The following is a 6,269-nucleotide window of genomic DNA, read 5'->3' as shown; positions in this document are numbered from 1 at the left end:
GCTCATTCCAAGAAGAGGGAATCCCAGGAAAAGTCTGGGATGAGGAAAGAGGGGTCCTGGCCACTGTCATTCTTGGGAGACAAAGGTGTCTTCTCCAAAGTTCTTGGATCCTGGGGTGAATCTTCTGAGACTGTCTCTGTGAGAGACGTCCAGATTTCCTGTTGCAGACTTTGGGCTTCTTGGGCTCCAGGGGCAGGATGCATTGGCTGGGAGGGACCAGAGTGGAGACAGTCGCTACTGGTCCCCTGGGAGTTTTCTAAGAGGCAGCCGGATGCCTCCAGTAGGGAGAAGAGAGCCTCCTCAGGACTGGGCTCATGAGGCATGGCAAGTGGAGAAGTGGAGGCCCCCATGGCCACATCTTCCAAGCTTGGCAGACTCCTGCTGTGGCTGCTGCTGGGAGGGGAGTAAAAGAAAGAATGCAAGGATGGCTGGGGCTGCTGGGGGGCACTCCAGAGGACAGGGATCCCGCTCCTGTTTTCCAGGATAGGAGCCTCTTGCACACCCAGCAGGTGGCCAGGGCCCTCAGAAGCTGCTTGTGAGAAGGTGGAGAGGCTGCCCGCTGCAGCTGTCAGAAGCGGGTCCTGGGCTTCTCCATCGGACCTCCCTGAACCCGTTGCCTGGCTGCCTGAAGGAGCAGGAGATAAACGTCTCCTCTTGGGAGCCCCCTCAGCCAGGGCTGCCTCTTCCAGCTCTATTTGCCTCAGAAGGAGCCAGATTTGCTCTTCAACACTTGGCTCTCCGTGGGCTCCAGGGACAGGGTGCAGAGGCAGAGATGGGCGGCTGTCCCCACCGCTGTCCTGGGAGGGTTCTGCCGGCAATGTGGGCTCCTGCAGGAGGTCGAGCAGACCCTCTAGACCGAAGCCATAAGACGCGGCAAGTGGAGCAGTGGAGGTCTGCAGGCTGCTGGGAGTGCAGTCCAAGACCCAGTCCCGGGGCTGCTGGGGCTGCTGCATGGCCCAGCAGGCCGCGGGGATCGCGCTGTTCCCCCCCTGCACAGCGGCCTCTTCTGTTCCCAGCAGGCCGCCAGGGAGCTCAGCAGCTGCTGCTGGGGAGGCTTTGGCGCCGGCTTCTGGAGCTGGCAGCCGCTGGGCCTGGGCTGCTCGCTGGGGCCTCGCTGAGGACATGGCGGGGCTGCCTGAAGGCCCAGGACACAGACGCCTCTTCTTGGGGGCCCTTTCCCCCGGGGCTGCAGCTTCCGAGTCCGTCAGGGGGCCGCCAGGCCAGATTTCCCGCTCCCGGGCCTGGCGCTCTTGGTGCAATGGCCGTTGGCCGGCGGGATCCGGAGCCGCCTCCGAGGAGGGGGCGGCGGCGGCTGGTCCCGGCGGCTGCCCGGCGCTCAAGGCTCCTGCCGAGGGCGCGTCTGTGCGGAAGGCCCTGGCATAGGGATTGTGCTCGATTTTGAGGCGGATGAGCTCCCGGTTGCGATAAGCAGTCACGGCAATGAACTCGGTCTCCGGGAAGCTGAAGACGTGGCTCCGGGAGGGGGCGCCCGGCGCTTCCTGGTCTCCACAGGCGACTTCTTCCACGTGGAGCCGGGGCCGGTACCGGTGCTGAGACCGGAGCCGGAGGGCGCGCGGCGCGCTCCCGCCAGCGGGCTCCTCGTTGCTGAGCTTGAGCATTTTAAAGGCGATCTCGCCCCCCATCCAGTGCGCGCCCGTGTTGGGGGAGTCTAGGTGCGCATACACCTGGTTCCCGGGAACGTGGCTCTGTTCGGGTCATACGGAGCCCACCCGGCCTCCTCATAGCGCCAGTGATGCTGGTCGACGCGCACCATGTCCACAAAGACGCGGTAGCGGGCCCGGGGGTCCATGCCCCGGATGTGGTAAGCCAGGAAGAGGAACATGGCCCGGCCCGGCCTGCTGAGGCGCATTTCGTTCTGCTGCCGATGGAACGTGAGCCACAGGGAATGGTTGCAGAGGACGACCTGGAGCGTTCCGGAGCAAGCGGCGCCGCAGTTCTCCAGCGGAGGCTGCTGGTGCCCCGCCGCCGAGGGCTGCTTCGGCGAGGAGGGATGGGCCCAGACAGGAGAAGGGCCGGGATCCGCGCCCTGGGGGGCGTCGGGAGCACAGCCCATCCGGGGCTGGTTCTCAGCTCCGACGCCTTCCCTGTGAGGCCCCCGGGAGGGGCGGTCCTGCCCCGCGGCACTGGGGCCTGGGGCCTTCTTGGCCAAGAACATGGCCGCCTGAGGGCCTAGAGGGGCTGCGGGAGTGAGCATCGCTGCTGGACTGGCCACGTCCTCCTTAGGGCCGGTCTGTAGTGTTCTCTTGTCCGTCAAATAAAATCCTTCTCTGGGAGGAGGTTTCTTTTCTTGAAATCCTTTTCTCCCCGAGCAGGCTTCTTCTGGAGCCTCCAGCCAGAGCAGAGCTTGAATCTGGAATCCTCTTCTTCCTCAATCCTGGCTCTGAATCTCCTCGAGCTTCCCTGAAGTTCTCCTGGGAAGTCTTGTCCTTAACCCACTCCAGACTGCTTCCTTACCAACTGCCTTCTCCTTTTATCCTCCCAGAGAATGGGATTGTGGGTACTCCCAGGGGCCTGTGGGAACTCCTACAACCAATGAGCTTGCTCCTTTTAAAGGGCTAAACTCCTTTTCACAAGTCTAAAGGTGTAAACTCCTTTTCAAGGTGTGAACTAAAGATGTGAACCCTGAGCTAGAGAATTGTTAAGGACCGACTTAGCTCCTACTAAGGACCTAACATCTCCCCTTTTCTTTTGATTTAGCGCATAGGGTGGTCATGACTTTGAAACCTAAATCCATCAATATGGGAAGTATTACCTATAATTACAGAATTTACATGAAGGCATAGTATTATGACACATGCTAGAAGTGATGTAACAAATAACATGATGAAATAATCATCAATTGAGAATTTATACATGTCCATAAGCCCATTGTCCATTAGTTCATGTGCCAGAAATCCAATAAATTCCTGCAAGTTTTAAACTCCTACAATAGTCTCATCTTTTTCTTTCATCTAAAATTACTAAAGCCACTTGGATGAAATTGTAGGTATGAAGTGTATCTTTGGAAATTAAGTTTGGTTTGGAATTGTAGTGTTCCCTTAATTCCTCTCCCTACTAATTCCCATTCCTCTAGATCCAATTCTTTTTCCAGAGAAAAACAAGGACATATGATCTGCACAGTTTTTAAAAGTTCAGTGATCTCCTAAAATCACAAGCTTTTCATAACCTTGTCAATGCTCTCTAAACAGTTTCCTTGAACGGAAACAGAAGGCTGTTTTCTAAAAATGGACCCCATTGTGCTGAAATTCTAATTGAGCTCTTTAAGAAAGTTTCCTTGTTACTCATGCTGATTTCTGGGTCAGTTCCTCAGATCTCCCAGGCGATCAGTCAGTCAAAAAGCATTTGTTATGTGCTTAGTACCTGCCAGGGACATTGCCAAGAATTCCCCCACCAATTATCTACACTCAAACTTTCAAGAGGGTTAATAATGAAGGGTGTAATTGATGTAAAAAGGAGGTGTTTGTGATACATATCAGGCTGCCTGAGCTCTATAATCTAATCTTAGAATGAGTCTCTTTGAAGTTCATGAGTTCTATGGAACTTGTTGCTAGCTTCTGATCTGCTCCCCACTACTGCAGGTGGCTGTACAAAAATTACCTGCAGGTTCTGGCCCTGATGTTTGGTGTGGAGGAGATCAACAGAGACCCTTGACTCTTCCCTAACATTACCCAGTTGTTTCACATCTACAACACCTACTATAAGGATTCCAGGACATTGGAGAGCTCCCTGCAGTGGCTGTCAGGTCAGGGCCTGACCTCCACTCCAAATTTTAGCTGTGAGAGGCAGGACAAGGTAATAGCTATTATTGGAGGAGCCATGTCTGCTCTTTCTGTCCAGATAGGGACACTACTGGAGCTCTACAGATTCCCACAGATAAGAGTCTGTGACAACTTGTACCCCTTTTTTTAAAGGAAACATGTCCAAAATCAAACAAGATAAAGGGAAGAAACCATACTTTTATTTTGTGCTGACTATGTGCTATACGTGTTCTAAGAGCTTTAAAATACAGCATTTGACCTTTAGAAGTATGTTAGGAGGTAAGTGCCGTTATTATTCTTCCTTTCACTGTTCAAGAAATTGTAGCTGAGAGAAATTAATTGACTTGCCCAAAATCACACAGAAAACAAGATTAAGGATTTTTTGAAGTTCAAATTTAAATTTTTTTAATTTAAATTTAAAATTTGAATTTAAAATCTGCTACCAAACAAAGAAAAAAAGACAATTGATCACTTTTTAACAACAATTTATTTAAAATCAATTTCCCCCATGGAAGATCTATTAAGAGCAGTAATTTAGAGTTAAGAAGTACAAGAATTGCAATTGGTCACAGCTAGTGACATATGCAAAAGGATATCTAATCACTAAGGCTTATTAACAGTCCTTATGATCAATGGGAGAGACTCATTGAAAATGGTATCTACAAACTAGATCAGCTGTCCAAATAGGATTTCTTTACCACACTACATTTGGCAATCCCAAAATTACACTAATCTTTCTTCTCCTTTAATAAAGTAGGAACATGGCAGTACAGAAACAAATGCAAATTCCACTTTCACATGAACAGAGTTTTTGTGTACGTTTCAGATTTAAAAAAAAGTTAAAGTTCATTTCCCATTTGGAAGAAAAAGAAACAAGTTACCAACAGTTGAAATTGATAAAACTTTAATGTTGACTTCGTTATCAAAATGGGAAAAAAAAAGTTTTAAACATACACCATACACCATACACTATCTGACCTAACACTGACTCTCTAAGAATGTTTTCAAGAGAATACAAAAACAAAAACAAAAACTAACCCGGAGGATTTTTTCTGCTTTACAAAATCTCAGTTGCAGGGAAACTAGATTCTTGACTTAGTTTTTAAAGCTAATTCAAAATCTTCCTTTATAAGTGTCCAGGTATCTGGCGAATTTCTTCTTCTAAACCAACTTCCATCTATTGCCACATTCGTTACAGAAAACATATGTTGTCATAGGTTCATAAGGAGTTAGGGTGTGAAACTGCGTCTAGGTACCGTTCTTCTTGTTACATTTGCCACATCGAAATAGGTCCGTTTGGGTCCCACCCGTCCGGGCCATTTGATGTATTCTAATAGCTTCTTTGGTCAGGTTTCTGCGCATCTCTTTAAGTTCCTCACTAGCCATTTCGACTGCAGTCATTCTAGCAAAGGAATCTGGAGGTATGTTCCCACACAGTACGTTTTTCCTTAAGTTTGGATTCTTTGCATCCTTGAGATTTGCTGTTCTCCTTCGTAGCCTGTTTTGATACTTCATGTCCCTGTTCCGTAACTCCTGATATACAGCTTCCTCAATCTGAGCGCCCAGTTCTTCTACATCGGCGCCAATAGCGAAGTAGTCACCTCCAGTTCTGAGGGCTGCAGCAAGCAACTCTCGGCACTTGATTGGAACCGAACCTGAAGTGCTTGGTGCCCGGGGGAAAGCTTTAATGAAGGAATCAGAAGCCTTTGTCTCTTCCTTTGCTTTGCTCCTGCAGCTCCTTTCTCGTTTTGCCTCAGGCCTGCATTGGGAAGAGTGAGCAGGTCCCTTTTTTGCTTGCTTCAGTCTTGGAGGGCCCAGAGACCGACTTCTTCCAGCGTGAGACGAGAGACTTGGCTAATGATGTGACTTCTTCATCTGTGCTCTGCTTGTGTACAGTATTTACCGATATTCCAATTTTTGTGGACCTCAATAATTCCAGAGTCATAGGAACGTTTTGACGTTCCTTTAGTAAATCCAGTGCCCCGGCCGCGTTCTTGTTCTGCACCATCTTATCTATCTTCTTGGCTGTGGGAAGGATCTCCACCTCCATGGCTCGGGTGCTTTTCCAACCCCACTCTCGCCCACACCCTGAGGGGATGGGACACGGGACAAGCGGGAGCAAGAGGGCGATGTCAGAAGAGAAAGCGTGGGAGAGGTGCAGCAGTCCCAGAATGTCAAGAAGAGACACCCACCGAGAACCAAGGCCCAGGGCCCTCTCAGCCACAAATAAAGACCGGGCTTGGGGACTGCTCCTCTCAGGCGCGGGGGACTGCTCCTCCCAGGCACAGACAGCGGATGGAGCGGGCTGGACTTTGGAGAAGTATACTTGAAGGTAGTATACTTGAAACGAGGATTTAACTCAGAGGGATAGGAGACGGGACAGCCACCACCAGGGTCTTGTCATCGAGTCTGAGTTGGAGAGCTTGAACTCCAGCCTCCACTCCTCAGTCTCTCTCTGAGTCTGTCTCCCTCCCAGATCTCTTAGCTCTT

General features: G+C 50.4%; 1 pseudogene; it reads right to left on the bottom strand.

Moving 5' to 3' along the window:
- Positions 1-4,940: 4,940 nt before the first annotated feature.
- Positions 4,941-5,829, bottom strand: LOC141562688 (transcription elongation factor A protein 1 pseudogene; annotated as a pseudogene).
- Positions 5,830-6,269: the final 440 nt, after the last annotated feature.

The sequence above is a fragment of the Sminthopsis crassicaudata genome, chromosome 3 (genome assembly GCF_048593235.1).
Source record: "Sminthopsis crassicaudata isolate SCR6 chromosome 3, ASM4859323v1, whole genome shotgun sequence".
Taxonomy (NCBI): Eukaryota; Metazoa; Chordata; class Mammalia; order Dasyuromorphia; family Dasyuridae; genus Sminthopsis; species Sminthopsis crassicaudata.
The sequence above is the reverse complement of the archived record's forward strand: the minus strand, read 5'-3'. Positions and strand labels throughout refer to the sequence as shown.